Below are 18,415 nucleotides of genomic sequence, written 5' to 3'. Positions count from 1 at the left end.
TAGGTCTTCAGTGCCAGAGCCTTTCTACCTGTTGGTGGAGGGAACAGGGCATGAAGAGAGCAAGGTGCTTTTTCTGTGCTGTGCCTGTGATCTACAGCAGACTAACCTTTGGACTGGAGATCTGTAACTTGGAAATTACAAGTGTGCCTGGTCTCCATCTTGAGCTAACCGCAGGGTGTGGAAGGAATGTCATTGATTTAATGTTTGCTCCAGCATTGCTGGGGGTTTGTCTTGACTTGCTGCACAAGTGCTCTGGGACACTGCTGTCACACTTCAACCCCTTTCTATGACGGTGGGTTTTGCTGCTATCTACTTTTCTCTCTTCGCCCTCCCCCCAGTATGTAGAGTTTTGTAATTTTTTTTTTTTTTTTTTTTATTTCTGGGGAAGGCTGCACTATGAGAGAAATATCAGCAGGAGAGGGTGTGCTCTGTGTGACATGAAGCAGACTGTCAGCTGTGCTTTACTGTAACAAGTAGCTTGAGCATGGAAGAGGGAAGCTGGTCTAACTGAAACCCTGAAACTGTTTATGGGGACAGCTCAGGCAACCACTGATTCTGAATCACTGATGCTGATTATGCTGATCACTGTCTGTCATTCAATAACCATACGAAGTGTGTGAGAGGGCATGTCTTTCTAAAACCGGTCACTGATACAGGCATTTCCTGGCTTGGAAAATATGTTTTGAATGAGTATGCTGTGAAGAAACCAACTCAGTGGAGACTCATCTTTGTTACTTTTCAGGCTGTGAATGCTCATTTTCAGTTTTGCTGTGAACAGAGCATATCAAAAGCTCCTGCCGTAGTCTGACTCACAGAACTTATGTGGATTACATATTAAGGAATTTTATTTGTAATTTGTGGAGGAGAGTAACAGCTGATGTGTTCAGAGCAGCAGCCAGTTGCTTTTCTAATTAAGATCAGCTACACTACAAGGAAGAGGATTATATATAATCAGCTACTGTACACATTAGGATAACACAGATTTTTACTTTCAGAGGATCTGTGTGCTCTTCTCCTGATGTTTAAAAAATTTAGCACAACACCTGAACCTAAGACTTGCAGCTAAGATTTTCAGGCATCTCAAGGTTGCAATGGAGGAGGGAGCTGGTAGCATTTTATTCCACTTGGTGTCAGCATTGTTCTCTCACTCCAGAGCTGTTTTTTCCTTTGAACATAACGCTTTAATATGTTCTGAGTGCCTATCTTAAAATTAGGTACTACGTTTCTATTTTTGTAATGTATCAGAACATCAGCCTGTTCCTTCCTCAGATAATTAACTGATACCAGACAGGCATAAAGGAAGGGTATGAATTCACCTCCAAACCATTATGAAATGCAAGCCTTTTTTATTTTATGCTCATGTCACCTTCCTTACTTCAGCAGGACTACCAATGAAACCTCTTACCACTTTCATATTCCTTTTCCTTTGGTGTACATGAGCAATTTGATTTGTTTGCTGATGATCAGGGCTTTTTGAAAAAAAAAAACCCAAACATCAAAAGAGAAGTCTTTGATAGGAAAATTATCCCTTGGGAAATTAGAAGTATTTTTACTGAAAGGCTTGTTATATGTCAGCATCAAAATATTTCAGCCTTTTTACTTGTCATTAGCTGTAATAGTATGGGGGGAAAAAAGACATTATTTTAAACCCTTAGCGGCTTTGTATTTCGTGCAAGGTTAGGGATGGGAGTGAGAAATGTTTTCAGAAAAGCAGGCAAGAAATGTGGATCAAAATACAAACCAGAAAAAAAAAAAATCACTGTTAGAAAAAAACCCCACAAACCTACCAAAATAAGAAAGTCCCATTTTCCATTCAACTGTAGTTAATTTAATTGTATTTAGTTGTGGAGCTGTGCAACAATAGTCATATTCTGAATGCACAGATTCCCCTCAAGCTGCCCCCCACCCCCACAATTTCTAGACTGCTTTATTCTTCTTTAACTAGTTTATTTCACCTATTGTAGAAAATATGCAGACATGCTTAAGTACTTAAACAACACAAATTGAGAAAAGAATAGGGCTAGCAATTATCAGAGTTACCTGCAGAAAGGCTTGGCTGAATCTTGAAAGCATATTAGCATGTTATAGCCTAACACAGTTTCACTCACTCTCAGTTTATTTGGTGTTTTGTTGTAGAGCAGAGGCTGCAGTATTTAATTTCTTTGCTTCTGCGATGCATGTTCATGAGTTGGCATTTCTGCTAAATGGTTTCCAGAACTATCAAACTAAATACTGGGTACCTTTTTATTTTTCTATGAAAAAGGAAAGGGTTGAAATATGCCTGTAATAAAAATACAAATGCAATTGAGCCAAAACCGGAAGAAACACAAGGATATTTATGGTGAAGTTGCATGCTATACCTGTGCCCCAGGGTTCATTGTTAGAAAAGTTTAGTCCAACTTGTCCTGGTTTACTGATTACTTTTTGTTTTTTTCTTCCCCAAAAAAGAAAAGGAAAAAAGAAAGATTTGTGGAAAAAAATGGTGAGGACTAAGTGGAAAAAGCCTGAAAGAATATTATGGAAAAACCAATGTGATACTTCAGAAAGTTTTAATAAGAGCAAATAAACACAACACCTCCGTATGTGCTTTTTTTCCAAATGCATTTCTAGTCAGTTCAAAGACCATTTTTAATTTAAACAAACATTACTGCAGTTTGGCTTTGGATGCATGGATCGGCTCATGTGTCTGGTAATTTAAATGGATGCTTGAAGATGAGGTTCAGCCAACGACCGTAATTCGGACCTTTGAATTTTCACTGACCATCTGCTTAAATTAGATGTTGTCCTGTTCCCAGAGGACTGCAGATGTGCAAGGATTCTGGCTAGTAAAGAAATAATAGTGTGGGCCTTAGGCTGTTCTGCCAAGTGGTGGGGTAGTCAGCTGTGCCTGGACATGATCTTGTTAAAGGATGCTGGTCAGGGCTGAATTTTCCTGTGAGCTGTTAGGACAAAGAAATACTGGAGAGGCTGCTGCTGTTCGATCCAGCATTGCTTCTAGTATGCAGCTGGGGCTTTTTCTGGAAATTGCTGGTGTCACTGGGCTGCATGTGAGAGCAGCTGTCGGAGCTCAGCTTTCCATTACTTTGGGAGACTCCTCATACCAGCATCCATGCATGGGGAGCTGGGCAGAGTAGACAGCCAAATCCACAGGTTAAAACAAACATCCTCTGCATCTTGCCCATGGGGTGACCAAAAGGTACAGAGGTTTAGCAAGATGAGGGCTGCTGGGATCTCTGCCTGACATAGGCAGGAGAGGGGCCTGGGTGCTGCATCAGGGACAGACTGATCCCTGTGTAGAATCCTGTAGGCAGGGGATTGGTAAAGCTACACAAGCTTAGCGGGTGTAAGAGGAGGACTGGAGATGACAGAGAGTTCTTTATATATCCTAAGCTCTGTAGCTTTAGGATTTTTGTGTGGTTTACTTATATTCTCTTTCCCCCCACCCAAGACATTAAGCTGAATGGGACTACATTGGAAGGAAAAAAATAATTACTTGGGCAGGGGGAAAGGAAAGAAACTTTTTGGTCTTCCAGAGCATCTATATGATGGCTTTAGTATTTTTATAGAGTTGTGGTGGAGATAAAGTGAAGAAATTATGATTTAGAACTCTTTACTTGGTATTTTAGTTCTTTACTTTCAAATTTTACTTTCAAACTCTTTGGAAATTACATGGGTAGCTTTGAGCTTCATAATCTTTTTCACCAGTCAATACAAGAGGATCATGCAACAATAATAAACAGTTAACTCAATTTGGATATGTGCAGCACTCTGTAACTCAAAACCATACAGTACTTCTAAAAATATGTTTGTCTTTTACATATTTTCACTAGGAAAGGATAGCAAGCGATCCACTGCCTAATTGCAAGGAATGATGGATGAACAGAATGTTTCTTTGATTAAATGTCTGATCTGCTGCTTTACTTTTCTTCCAACACCTGCTTTCATGTTTCTTTAGTTTAAACAAATTCCTAGCTATTTTGCTAATCATTTATATCCCATAATGCTTTCCATGCCTACCCAAAATGCGGGATAGGGTGGGGGGTGGGAGAAGAGGAAGATAAGCTGTATTCAAGATTAATACTAAATGGGCTGTAGAACAGTAAAGAGCTGTATGTAATTACCCTTTGCAACCGCTAAGCACGGTTCATGTCAGAAGCTTAAGCAACTTGTGAAAACTGCTGTCAACAGACCAGCAAGCTGCTGTACCCCAGATAATCAGTGAGCTGTGCATGCCTTGCTTTTCACCTGCCCTTTGTAATTTGTGTGTTACAAAGAAAATAGTCTTTTCTTCTTGCAAGTTTTAGAATAAAGATGCTTCTAGCAACTTTTAGTTGCAGGCAAGCTTGTCAACTAGAACAAAATCTCTTTCTGGATCTGCCTGGAGCATGAGTTTTTTATTACCAGCAGCAAACAGTGGTGACTTCTTTTTCAGTGTTCCTTGTCCTCTGTATTCACGTGGTAGCAAAGCCATTGCAATTTCTGACCAGAGAGGGCCTAAGTAGATGAAATGTAAATCCAGATCCATGTAGATGTCATTCCTTATAAATTCTACTTGTTTCTAATGTCTATAGCAAATCCAGATCCGTGTAATTGTTGTTCTTTATGAAGTCTGTTTCTGAAGTCTATAGAAAAACAGGGAGGAGATTGATTAATTTGTATGCTTAAAATTCACAAAATTCTGTTTCTGAAAAGTGTGCTCCATGATCTACAGGCACACAGACACCCCCCCCCCCCAAAAAAAAAAAAAAAACAAAAAAAAAACAAAAAACAAACAACCCACAAACAGAAAACCAACAAAAAAACCCCCAAACCACCACCAAAACAAACCACAAACACCTTTGCAAAGCTTTGCTCTGATTTCTGTTTTTAAACCCTTTGCTAATAGCTGGGATTTCTAAATGTGGTTGCTGCATTTTCCTCCAGTGAAGCCTACTGTATTTCTTTAAAGAAGTTCATATCGAGTCAAAACCAAAGAAAAAGTATAAAAAACTTTATGTGTAGAGGAGGAGGGCAGTATTTTTTATCTTCTTATTAAGCTATCTCTTTTGAGAAGCTTGGCACTGCCACAGCTACTCTAGAAAAGAAACTCTTCAAAGCGCGATATGGTAACTTCAGTTAAAGTACAGATCAGTTCCTAAGAATACTGAGGGGAATGATGGATCTTTTCAACTTCTTCACACTTAATAGATTCTACAATATGTAATGTTCCTTTCTTTGAAATTTTTATATAGCATGGGATTTCTTTTTTTAATCAAAATTAACTTCAGAGTTGAAGGGCTGCTGCTGTCCCTGTGTGGTCTCCAATATTGGCTTTTCAATTAGTTGAAAGGGGGGGAAAAAAAACCAGTAGTGAAAAATAGAAGGATAAATTAATCCTTTGGTATCAACTTACAAATCGGTTCAATGAAGAAGTTGAGAATGGTGTCCTCACCTCAGCCTATTGTGGCTCTTTCACTCAGAACAAAATATCAATTCTGGAAACTTCAAACAGCTACAAGTATTCCCTATACCCTTTACCCTTTTCCCCCTCTCTACCAACTTTTTTTTCATGAAAGTGTAAAAGTGTTAAATACCTCTTTGAAACTGTTGCTGTTACAAGCTAGAACAAACATTTGGCTACTCTGATCCACTTCCCACCTGTTAAACTGTTGGCTCTTTGACTAACATGACACTAAAGCAAGAAGTCATCTAATAAATTAGGTGTTGTACTGATGGAGGTGATGTAAATTGCCTTGTAAATTGAAAGGGATGGCAAGGTTTCTTCCCGACCTCAATACATCTCAGCCTCGTTCTACAGCTCTTCTTGCAGAGGTGTTTTAGTTATTTTTTTTCCTAGGAAGGGAAAATGTTGGAGAAAATCCTAGTGTATTTCATGCTTTGCATTGCCTGTCAGTTACTTTGGGTGGAGATTGAAGGCCTTAGTCCAAATGCTGAAAGCCCTCAATGGATTAGTGCCCAGCTGTTATCCCTGTATCACCTCTACTCTGATTTATGTAGCTGATGTGGTGGAGCTCCCTGGGCAAAGACAGTATCGACTCTGGAATGATCTTGTGGAGAAGAGTACTGTTTTTTTACTTGTGGCAGGGAATGTAGTATGCTCTTGGCAAAATATATTCACTTAATGTTTTCTCATGCTCTGCACCTACAACAGGCAACCTCCCACCATAGCAGAAGTAAAGAACATGATGCATTGTGAATAATGATATACCAGTTTCATTTCTCTAGGTGGTGCTTAGATATTATCATGGGCAGGCTGGAATATCTTCAGTGAAGTGAAACAAACATTTTGAATTACATAACAGCAACTTCTTGACATTTTCACAGGGTATCTGCGTTTTCCTCTTAAATAGGAAACAACTCAATAAATTCCAACCAAAAAAGCTCACCATCCAAATAAAATCATAGGAGGTTTTGAAGGCATGATTGTGTCAATCCAAACCCTTTGTGTTAATCTGAGGCAGGTATTCCATTGTAATCCTTGGAACACATTGTGAATTAACCATGAACCTGGTTAATTCACCAATTAGTAGTGAAGTAGTGGTAGTGCTATTTTTCTTTCATTAGTCTGATGCTAACAGATACAGTGCAGGACAATCCAGTGCTGTGCAGAGGTGCTAGTGCTGGCTCTGTGTTACTTGTCAGACTGGTTAGGCTAAATTAGTTTGGACTAGCTATGTAACTAACGTAACTGCTTTCAGTACCTGTGGTAGTGTTGTCACTATATGTTTGTTTCCTGGATACATACATGTTCCTGAATGTCTTGGGCATATATCAATTATTTTTATATGATGAAGTAAACCAAAGTGAGAGCAATTGGCTGCACTACAGATGTGTGGCCAGGGAACCTCTTTCATGTACTACTTTTTTTGTTTGTTTGTTTTTTTTTTTTTTTTTAATTTGTATGTAAGGTGCACAAGAGTTCAAAAGGGTGAGTACAATCTCAACTGAACCTTTAAATAGGGTTTAAGAAACCTCCTGTGTGCCAGGAAAAATATTGGATAAGGTTTCTTTAATATTGTCTGTCTTACTGAAGAGAGTATTTAAAAAAAAAGAAAGAAAAAAGGTCTGTAATGCTTACAAAAATTCTTCTTTATCTTGCCCTCGCTGGTTTGAAGACTCAAAACCTGATCTGAAGCATAATCCAGAAAAATACATCGAGAGGATTTGTTCATAAGCATACAGTGCATTGACATCAGCAAACTCTTATTACGACTGTCATGTTCCCTATCTTGAAAGCTCGTTCTAATCTTCTGGCAGCATTCAAGTTCAGCGCTTTCCATTTTGATTGAATTAATTAGTGAAGTTTGGATTACTCCCCAAATCTGAAATTGTCAGATTTTTTTTAACAGGATTTTTTAAATGTTATTTTTGCCCTAGTTAATAACAAGTAGGACATCTGACTGCATTTCCATATTGTTTAAATAAAAAATACATTGCCCATTTAGAAGCAGAGAAAATAGTAAATGGTAGCTATATTTATGTACTTATCTTGCCTTTAAGTTAATCTCCCGTTACTAGTCTTGAGCCTTTCAGGTTGCTATAGAAACTGCTACAGCCTCCAACTGTGCTTCCTCAAAGACTTAATTGCATTCTGAGTTTCATACGCTCTCTATTAGCCACAGCACTGGCAGACACAAGCACGTTGCAGAATGAGTCGAATTAATGGTTCAATATGATGTATGCATTTTTTTAATATTATGTTTTCATATTCCTTTTTCAAATTTTCCTTTACCAGCTGGTTAAACTCTTCTGTAACATGCAGTGATACCACAGGGATGGATTCTTTCTGTTTGCTGCCACTGTATTTGATGTTTTCCAGTCTTTGATGTCATCAGAGTAGCTTCAAGAATCATTAGTCTATGAGACTTTTTTTTTTCCTTAGAGAAGTCAAATTATTCATGAACTACCTTAGCTGTGCTGAAGTTTTTCTGAGACTTCTTCACCTCTGTGAAGGCAGACATGGAAGTGTGTACCTGCTATCTCAATAGCTCTGGTAAGTTTGTGCTGAGTCAGTGCTCTTTACCACAAGATTTTTGCTTGATCAGTGTGCGTCAAAGGCAGTTTTTCAGCCAGGCCTGTTCTTAGGTGGGAACTATCAATTCATCAAAGTACAAACTGAGTATGGCTGTATGCAAGGTTTGATAAAGATTTTCTGGGAAGTATTTATTATAACCTCGATGGAATTTCTGGATCAAAACTGGGCTAAGAATGTGTCTCATTCAACTAGTACAACCAAATCTCAGAGACTTGTTTTCCCACTCGATTCTCAGCATGATGGTGCTGTCTGTGCAAATACACTGTTCTTACTGATGCCGCTCCGCCTTTGGTGAGGGTGAACATTGGGAACCAGTGATTAACCTCAGTTTTTTCTTTGTTAAATAGATAGAAGTTCTCTCCTTGCACAAAAAGAGGAGAGAAAATATATCACAACAGAAGGAAGAAAGCAAGCACTGTATGTATTTCCATCTCCTGTTAAGCCTTCTATCTCAGCTCTGCTTAGCATGTGCTTTAGTGGTTAAGAGTTAGGGAGCAGGACGACATTCTCTGTGCACTGTTGCTCACAGACCTGAGATGTTTCTGTACTTGTGGTAATGCTGGCCCAAAGATATATTTTTATCCTCGTGAGAAGCATTAGAGACACCCCACAACTGGTGAATGGACAAAGTCAGACTGATGCTGAGAAACAGGGCAAAGTGAGAGAGGATTTCATCAACATGTCACTTCAAAATGTTCATGCACATCGAGTCAGGCTTTTAGATACTGAACATCTGAAGGCAGCTTAAATATACCCATTGCAACTTTTACAATTTTCAGTTATCCCTTAAAATCTGACCCTTTGTCCTAATGTTTTTCATGTGGTTCATAATTTTTGTCCACTTTTTGTCGTTCTCCATATGTTGCTTGAATTATGTATCGATGGTTCCCTATAAAAATCTTTGTAATTAAGGCAAGTGAGTCAAGGTAGCTCTTCTGGCCTCAGCCATACTGCTAGTATCTCTGTGAATTAATGTGGAAATTTTTCTTCTTTTTTAGCTCTTTTAATCAAAAAAATCAATTAGGGAAGGAAGAAATTATAACAGTTTTGTTGGGATTAATCTGAAAGAGTGGAGACAGTTTTGTAGCAGTTTTGCAGTACTTCCCTGCACCCACCCCTTACCCCCCCAGTGTAGTGTGCTTCCTTCCTCAGAACTTAAATTCTTCCACATCTCAGCTTTCGTTTTTAGCTGCTCTGTGGGCTTGCATGTTAAAGAGAGCTGGATTTCCCTGCCAGTTCTGGCTCAAGTTATGTTTCCTGGATTGCCCTACAGAATGTCAACATATATTCTAAAAATCTGTGCATGCTGGAGGCCTTCCTCAGACATTCTAAAAACACTTACTTTGGGATGGGATTCATTTGTATTTCAATATAGAATAAGTATTGTTAGTTGGCTCCTTCTCATTCTTGAGAAGCCAGAGAGTTGCCATGTCTCCAAGTCGTCTGTCTGCACGAGCTCTTTTCCAGGCAGTGACAGCACTTCATTTACAGAAAGCATCATTTGCAGTGTCTCTGTAGGCATTCGGAACAAAGACCTTGTCTATCAACTGGACAGTCCAATGTCTGAGGATGTGGAGGGCTTGACACCCATTACATGCAGTTCCTAACAATCTCAGTAAAGAGAGAAGACTCGTTAAAAGTCTGACATGTGCCACTAGCAGGTTGTTTTACTCTTCTGTAGAATGTATTAAAAAAGCTTTTTTTTTTTTCACAAGCCATAATATCTTATGATTTCTGTAGTTTACAGTATTTTTAGGCTGTTCCTATAGTTGATGATATGTTGATGGTAGGCTGTTCTATAGGCACATGGCATCTTTCAGTTATAGGTGGCTGGATGTTTTGGGTACCTCTCAGGCCGCATTAGCTCACACAGTCCTGTTTAGAGAATGCAGCATGTTGTTGCAGAGAGATATTTACCACTGTACTGTACTTCTCATGCCGTGCCAAAACCTGTCTTCAGGCACCTATTGTTCATCCTTTCTTCCCTTCCCCATCCTGTGGGTGAAAACTGACTTGCAACCAGCTCTTGTACACTATGCAGAGGTAAGTGAAAAGTAGGGGTGCTTCTCCTTTACAGCCTTTGTACTCTCTCTCTTGTTTGTCAGACCAAATGTAATGATACTTTGGGATGTTTGTGTTGGAAGACTTACTGTTCCTGGTGGCAGGGAAGATAACCCATGCAAGCTGCTGGCAGAAGTCAGGGAGAGGGATTTGAGCCAGGTTGCTTAGCGGAGAGTGGGAAGATTAAATCTTGTAATTGACTTTAAGATTTGATTTCTTCTTCTTCCCTTGTTCCTCAGTATAACCAAAGAAAAGGTGAAGTGAAACTTAGTCATAGAGTTTTGGATAAGCAGGAGTACTGCTGAAATGGCTCATAGATATATCAGGCAAATATTCCCACTGAAATAAGAAGTACCGAGAATGAGATGCACAGGTAGGGACAGGCTGTTCAGCAGATCTGCTCTTGAGTTCTGTATCACTTTTTGTTTAGTGTGCTAACTACAGCTTTCCTCTAGCAGACACTGGGCAAGACAGAAGATAACAGTGGTAAAATGTAGGTGGAATGTAAGCTCTGTAGGACTAAACTCTTAAAAATCTCGATATATAGACCTAGCAATTACTTTCAATGTGATTTCCGTCTCTTTACCCGCCACTTGCACCTCCAGAATCAATCCTCGGTGAAATTTCTATTTTCTCTCTTAACCCTACTCATCTCGGTGGCCACTTAGCAGGAGGGTTTCACCTATGTGTTAACTAAATTGGTAATTTTGTATGTCCTTGCATGGCATGGAACGCAAATGAACATGGGCTCTATTAATATCTGTTCTTATGTAAACAGAACCAATTTTATTCAGTTCTTCAGCTAATGAAGCACTGTGGGAACAAGACAGTCAGAAGCTTGGGAATTACTGTACAAGGAAGAATCTCAGTGTTTCTTGGCAAAAGCTGCTTTATGCTCTAGGCTTGCTTGGTGAGAGCCAACAGTAACAAGGTCTTATTATGGACAGGAGTTTAAATAAATAGACACTGAATGTTTCTGCCTGTCTTTGAAAACTGACACACAAAAATCCCAAAGTGTATTTCAAAGAAGGCTTAATTTTTATCTGTTTACAGCCAGATACTCAATTTTTGGGAAGGGTTCTAATGAAAGAAAAGAGGAGCTAGAGTCCCAAATGGGGACTTCAGGAAAATTTTCTTCTCTTTATTTACTTCAAAATATTGACAGAATGGAAATATTTTTTTTCTCGCTTCTTTGTCAATTTCCATTAAAACAAAAAGACAAAACCAAACAGCATAAGGTGATTGAGGTGACTTACTCAGCAGTAATTGCATTTCTAGCATCAGTTGCTATCAATTTTTTATTAAAATAGCCATAGGAACAGCTGAATTGTTGTATGTGCTCATGTATAGGCTACCTTTTTTTTGGGGGGGGAGGTGGTGTTGGAGAAGGCTGTAGTGGAGGCATTAGGTGGCATTAGGAAAGTGGGAAGCTCTCTGCCCAGTGGCTTCTTAGCTGGACTGAACGCTGATAGCTCTGTGAATGTGATATTAGTGCCACAGTTTCTGTCTGTCAAACTGAAACCTGCATATATGCCATTTGATGCCGTTGCTTTGTCTCAGGAGGTGCTACTTCAAAGGTCTCTTCAGTTTCTTAAGACTACCTCTGGCTGAATATTATTTCGCTATAAAGATAACATCATCTGAGATAAAGGAAGAGATGAATGATTCAGTTTATTCTTGGGCTATCGTTGTTTATTTTCCCTAGACTGGAAGATACAGTTAAGAAGAATTTCAGAAGGTAATCTTGCATACTAAAAACTGCACCAGATGCGACAGGAACTAATGCAAGAAATGACAGGATGCTCTGCCTTAAATCATTCTCCTTTGTGCATTTTTCTTCTCCTTCTTTTACGAAATCCTATCTTCAGCCCTCCCTATCTTTCTGTTTTAATAAAATTATGAACTATGAATTTCAAACTCATGGAAAAAATGTGACCCAGTGTACCTTTGCAGTGCAGATGAAGCAGGAGCCCGTTTCTCTTGGCCTATGCTTTCTAATTGCCAGTTCAGAATATGTTTTTATATTATCAGTGGAAATGTTAATAAGAAACCAAGGAATGACTATTTAATGCATTGACTGGCACAATCAGTCTTCAAATAAATCAGGATAGCTACACAATCTTTTGTATTCAGTACACATTGCAACAGTTGATGTGCAACAAAAACTTTTGCTAAGACATACATACAAATGCAACAGTAAAGGAGATATCAATCTCCAGAACAAACCTGAAGGAAATTAGTACCATATGTGCAGGATCAGAGAAAAAAATGAGCCATTTATTCCCAAGTCCAAAAGTAAATTTATAACTCTGCATGAACTGGTTTTCCTGGATCCAAACATAATAAGAAGTAACCCGTGTATTGTTAACTGCTCAGAATTGCACCTGGTCACCTGAAAGACATTTCTGAGGTCTTGGAAAAACCTATAGGAATCTGAAAAGGGCCAAAAAAAGCATAAAGAAAATTTCAATAATAAAACAAATAAAAAGCAATAAATTTTAAAATAATTGAAAAAGTATTTAAATTAAGAAATAGTCTCATTTCCCATTTCCTGGGAATGTGCACTGCATAAGGAAATAGAAGGTAATTATTCTAAGAACACCTGTGGTAAAATCTTTAATTATAATTATTCAGATAGAAGCTAATTAAAAGCACATTTTTAATGTAGCAGTATGGTTTTCCCTACATGCCACCATCTGGGACTGACTCTTTTCTGCTCTCTCTGTTACTTAACTTAAATAGTAACAAATAGCTGTGAATGTAGTTCTAATTTTCTCTTATCTGCTGAACAATGGTATATGTTCCAGGAGGGCCTTGTGCAGAAGAGTAGAGGCTTTCATTTTTTCAAGAAAAGAAATAATCTCTCTCACTCTTTCCTGCTGTGGAAAGACCTGACAAGAGTAACTGCATAATTTGAATGTATATGCTTCTTGGGAGCTGATTTCAGTCATTGTCCCTTTTTGCTCCTGTTTTCTACCACCGAGCAGGTCAAGTGTGCCGGGAAGTATCAATATTCCTGTTGACTGTCAATCTGTGAGACAGCTTGCTCTATAAAATGCTGGTCTGGCACTGCACTCACAACACCTGCCACACTGCCTGAGCTCTGTGCGGTGTGGTGTTTGTGGAAATAATGTAAGAAAATGGGAGGTGGAGAGGGAGATGGAGATGCAGCTGTGCAGCTGAAGTCTACAGATGAAGGTGGTGTTTAAAACGCCCAGCTGGTTAAAACAGCTTTTCTTTCAAGAAGGAACTTCGGTAGCATTGTCTTCCTGCATGGAAAGCACTGACAGGCTGCCATGGCGTTTTGGTAGTTAACTGTGGCATATGAAGGACAGCAGAGAGGACTTGGATTTTTTTCCGGAAGTAGTCTAAGAGTTTCTCAGAGGTGGATAAGTTGACAGACATTGCAATGCCTTGCAAAGTCTGTGGGGTTGGAGCGTGCTCTTATCCCAGACTCTTTTTGTTATGTGATGTTCACTCCCAAATACTGTGCGATTATTTACTTATTTAGGACTGAAATTAGTTTCCAAAGCATTTCTACATCTCCTTCCCAAACTAGACTGCACTAGATTATTGCTAAGAGTGTTTCACTTTGCCACAGGTTCCCAAGTTAGAGTTTGGTTTGTGGTGTTCAAAACCAAACCAGCCCTGACACTATTGCAGTTGCCCATGTTTCTGGTTCACAAAAGCCAGACCAGTAATGAAATGCATCCTCTTTCTGCTCCTTGCTCCCAAAAAGTCAGTTGCATTGTGGTAATGAGCATGACAAGACAAATCAGTTCTGAAGCTTATAGGTGAGATATTAGCAAGAACTTTTGAAAAGACTGCAAGGGAAGTGTTAGAACTCCTGTGTCTTCAAAATATTTGTCTATCTTGCACTGAGTGTGCCAAAACAATCGTGCCCTGTGAGGCAATGTGTCAGTTGAAATTTGAGGAAGGCAGTAAGTTGACTTTCAGGACAGCTTGAACAGTAACTGAACAGCACAAACACTTCCTCCCTGGGTGGGTTCTATCATAAAGCTATTGTGCAGCAGGCATTTGAAAGCTTCTTGTTACAAGTCTCTGAAGAACTAAACGGGCTAGGATACAATCAGTGAATCTTGTTCATTGGGGAAAGTAAACCCTCAAAAGATGCTTTATGAGTACCACAATGAAGTGGTGTGGCAGTGTTTCTTATTGCAGCTCTGAGTTTGGGCAGGGAGGAAGGAAACAGGCCAGAGTGTAAGGTAGCATGTATCTAAGATAAGGTTTTAATATGCATCAAATAGAACAAGAAAAATTGAGACAATTGTTGTAGACACATTTAATCAGGGTAATTATAAAGCCTTTTTAGGAGTTTAACATGTATCATCTCACTTGCATGCATCAGTTAGAGAAATACTGAATTCACAGTTAGATCAGTTTCAAGAGTTACTTGATAATGCAGTGGATGGTGCCTGGTTTTTACCAACTCTGAGTGAAGCTTTTAAAGTTGAAAATGTCTGTTTCTATTAAATGAATAAAGATTTAAAAATTCTGGCATGTGTGTGTTTTCACAAACTGCCTGCCTCATTAAAAATAACAATATGTCATTTTATTTTTATCAACTGAAATAAACTCGGGCTGCAGCAAATTGGTATTCTATTATAATTCCAGAAAAGCTAGACTTATCCCTTCTGGCCTTAGAATGAGAAAGAAAATACAGTCAAAACCTAAAATCTCTGCCTCTACTAATTTCTACTGTTCTGTACAGAGGATGCATTAATAAATATTGAGATTAGAGTTGAAGACTTAACTGTTTGTGATAGTGAGTACTTAAATATCTTCCATTTCAAGATATATTTGTACTAATCTGTTTCATAGTTTTATTTTTGTAAAATTTTATTTTTCAAGGTTAATTTTATTCCCTGGGTGTCAAGTCATGGATATGTCTGCTCAAAATCTCCTAGGTTGTCTTAAAAAGGTGATTGCTCAACAGTAAATGGAACATTGATATTGCATCCTGATTAAAATACAGATAGAATTTTGCAGTTGAGTAATAAAGTATATAGGTTACAGTTGTAAGATATACCTCTCTTTCATACTAAAATAATTCAGTTCAAAAAAATCTTGTTGGTGAAGCAGGTATTATTACCATGACTGATTTATTTAGTACCTTCTAGAGGTTATATGACCTCAGATTATTAGATGGCCATCAAACAAATGAAATAGCTTTGAAAGACAATACTAAACTAAACATCTATAACAGTGTTACTGGGCATTACAGTATAATTTCAACAAAAGAAAAAGGAAATTGAAGTTTATAGTGATTCTTGTATATTACGTACTCAGAGAAGATGCATATATAAAAAATATGTAAAGGAATACATATATTGTTGAGCTCTGTTTATATTTTGAATACAAATCCTAGCTCCTTGTTCTTGAAACTGTTAAGGTAGCTAGCAGAAGCAATGCCAGATATTGACTCTGGTTTACTATTCCTATAAGAAGCCCATTTTGCTTTCTCCCTGTAGCAGGTGATCTCTCAAAAGTTATGTTTTAATAAATTAACACATGGGTTTGCTCACAGCAGCTCATTCTGCTGTGAATTTTGAGATATTGTATTCAGTGGTGCGTGCAACCTTTCTTTGAGACTTTGCGTTATATCTTCTCTGCCAACAGTGCTCTTATGATTACTTTCTTTTAATAGGAAGCCAGAAAAATACTAGTCATAGCAAAGTTTTAGCAGAACAAATTCAAAACATTATGCCCAAAACACTGTGGGGAAAATGGGGGATTATAAGGATGTGCATATTTTAAAAGTACTGCTTTATATTTAAATATTCCTGCCACAGGAGAGGATGGGTGTGGGGCTACCTTTTGCGTTTTATGTATTAGTAGATTCTGGAGAATTGTGTCATCAATGACAACATTCAGAGTCACATGTTCTCTGCTGGCCTTCTGCCACATCTTCGGAAAGGTGCTTCTTGAGGAGAGGTGTGTGGATGAAGGACACTCTTATGGAGGGTCAATGGTGGGAAACATTCGGAACTGCTAAAGAGAGAAGACCCTTTAACTGTAGACTCCCCTGAACCTCTCCAAAATGAAAACTCCTGACACCTTTTAATATTTATTTCTTTATGATAGGACGAGGGTAGGTAAAGTCATTAGTATATAACCTTCAGACCAAAAATGACCTTTTAGTACTTACTTAGTGACTTGCATTTTCAAAGGACCTCGGAAATTTAACTTGAATTAGAAAACTTGTTGTTATAGAAAATGTGGAAGTTTTATTATGTGCTGCTTCAGTGTGCTGATTAAAATTAACCTTTTACATTGCATTTTTTTTACTTGAAATAGCCCAAGGTACTGTCAAACAAGTGGCTTCTCTTTGGCATGTTTTACCCTCCACACAAATACCAGCTTGGTCAGATGTAATGTGCAATAGCTTTGTGAACCATCCTGCAGTGGTTTAGCTATTAGTGGAAGAAGTTCAAAAATGTAGAGCCAAAGCCTAACTTGGAAATGGAAAGAAAAAAAATAATTCAATGTGTTTGTGTATTTGTCAGATACACAATGTTATGTATTTTGCAGACCTATTCTCCTTTTCTGTGGCTCCAGACTCCCTGGCTGCAAGGGATGCATTTTTAAATTGTTGAATCAGTTGTTAATTAGAGCAATTTCTTACACTAACTAACTGCAAAGATCCCTGGAGAAATCCTTGTTCTTATGCAGAAATACATACGCAATTAAAAAACAGTTATGTATGTTTAAGGTATAGTGAAGTAAACAATGAAGCAGTGTGTGCCGTGTATTGTTCATAGCTGTGAGGCTTCTAAGGAGAGTTTATTTTCTTCGCTGGTATTGTAAAGTTCAGGAAGAAAACGCTTAGTACCCCTTGTTGAAAACGTTCCAATGAAGAATATGCAATAATTAAAAGTCGATCATCCTAGAGGGAGTTTAAATAAAAATAATGCTAACTCTTTACCCTAGGGGAACTGCAGTCACTGCAGAGGAAGAGGGAGGCCTATGTTCAGTCCCCAGATGTTTAACAAAATGTTGGAGCAAGGCCAGAATAAAAAAAGGCAGTTGCACTGAATGGGATGAAATGAGCTCACCCGCTGGAGTTTGCAGGGGTTAGTGTGTGCTCCTGGGGAGATGTGGGAACTGGACCTAGCTTTTCCATCCTAAGTGAGTACTGCAGCCACAGAGCTATGGGAAATGACTGGTTTAAGACTGCAGAATAACTCGGGATAGAAGAGGCCTCAGGAGGTCTTAACCATCTGCCCAGAAGCAGTTGCCCTTGTCCCAGAGTGTCTGCAACGTTCAGACAGCTATATCAGTTGGTAAATTCAACACACTCTCATGCTGAAAAGTGAGAACCAGTATGTTTGGGGATCAAGATTAAAAAAAATGCAATTCCTTATTTACAGTCAGGGAAATTTGTAGTGAAACTGGAAACTATATGCATGTATTAGGGGAGGAGAGCAAAGAAAGGAAGTGAAAAAGCTTGGGGTTCCAGGTTGGCATTCTCACGTGTTTAAAACATTGATCTAAGAGCTGTTGAGCTCATCATCTTACTTTTCACCTGAGCATTATTAGTGTTAGTAATGTAAATGAATGGAAACAGTGTAGCTCAGTGCTATGCCTGAAATTCCTCTTGGCAGGCACTGACCGCTCTGTGTGTGCATGCATGTGTGTGTGTATATGAGTTAGGTCTTGCTTTATTTAACAAGGCAGTTGCTTGCCAACCTACTTAGCAAGTGCTTAGCGTATTTAAGGTCTTAGAGTTGAGCACATGCCTAAGTGTTTGCCTGATTTGGGGCCTAAATCAGAAGTTTTCCATTTTTATGATAAATATTGTAAGGTTGCTTGAGGCTGGAGTTAACAGAAGGTTACTTGATCCCTTTTTGTGTATGATTTGTTCTTCCTGGGTAGGTCTGATTAGGTTATGTAGTGGCTGTTTCATTACCGTGTCGTAACTGCATGACAGATTTAGTTACAATAACATTTTTTCTGTTTATACTACAAACTGGTGAATACTTGTCATGTCCTCATTTTCTAGATTAGGATATAGCACTGAGGCAGGAAAAATCACAAGGGATGAAAGGATAAAAAGCAAAAAAGGTTGGCAAAGACAAAATAGTTTTTTGTTTCCAATTACTTTGCTAACAGTTTAGAGTCTAGATAACACAAGATCTGATTCAAAACTCTATTATCTCTTAAAATAAATTAAAATAGTACCACTGAGGACTGAAACTTAGTTCAGTCTTAAATGGCAAAAGTTCCAGCTAGTTTGGGGAGAGACTTTTAAAATCCTTCCCATTTGGCTATTTTGGTGTTTCTTACAGATGCCTCCCA

At 38.5% G+C, this 18,415-nt stretch overlaps 1 protein-coding gene across 1 annotated transcript in view; it reads left to right on the top strand.

Annotated features, from left to right (window-relative positions):
• The window catches only part of FAM13C (family with sequence similarity 13 member C), a 135,858-nt gene that overhangs the window by 19,928 nt on the left and 97,515 nt on the right, over positions 1-18,415 (top strand). The window lies entirely within an intron of this gene.

The sequence above is a fragment of the Falco punctatus genome (genome assembly GCF_963210335.1).
Source record: "Falco punctatus genome assembly, chromosome: 9".
NCBI lineage: Eukaryota > Metazoa > Chordata > Aves > Falconiformes > Falconidae > Falco > Falco punctatus.
This window is presented reverse-complemented; position numbering and strand designations above follow the sequence as displayed.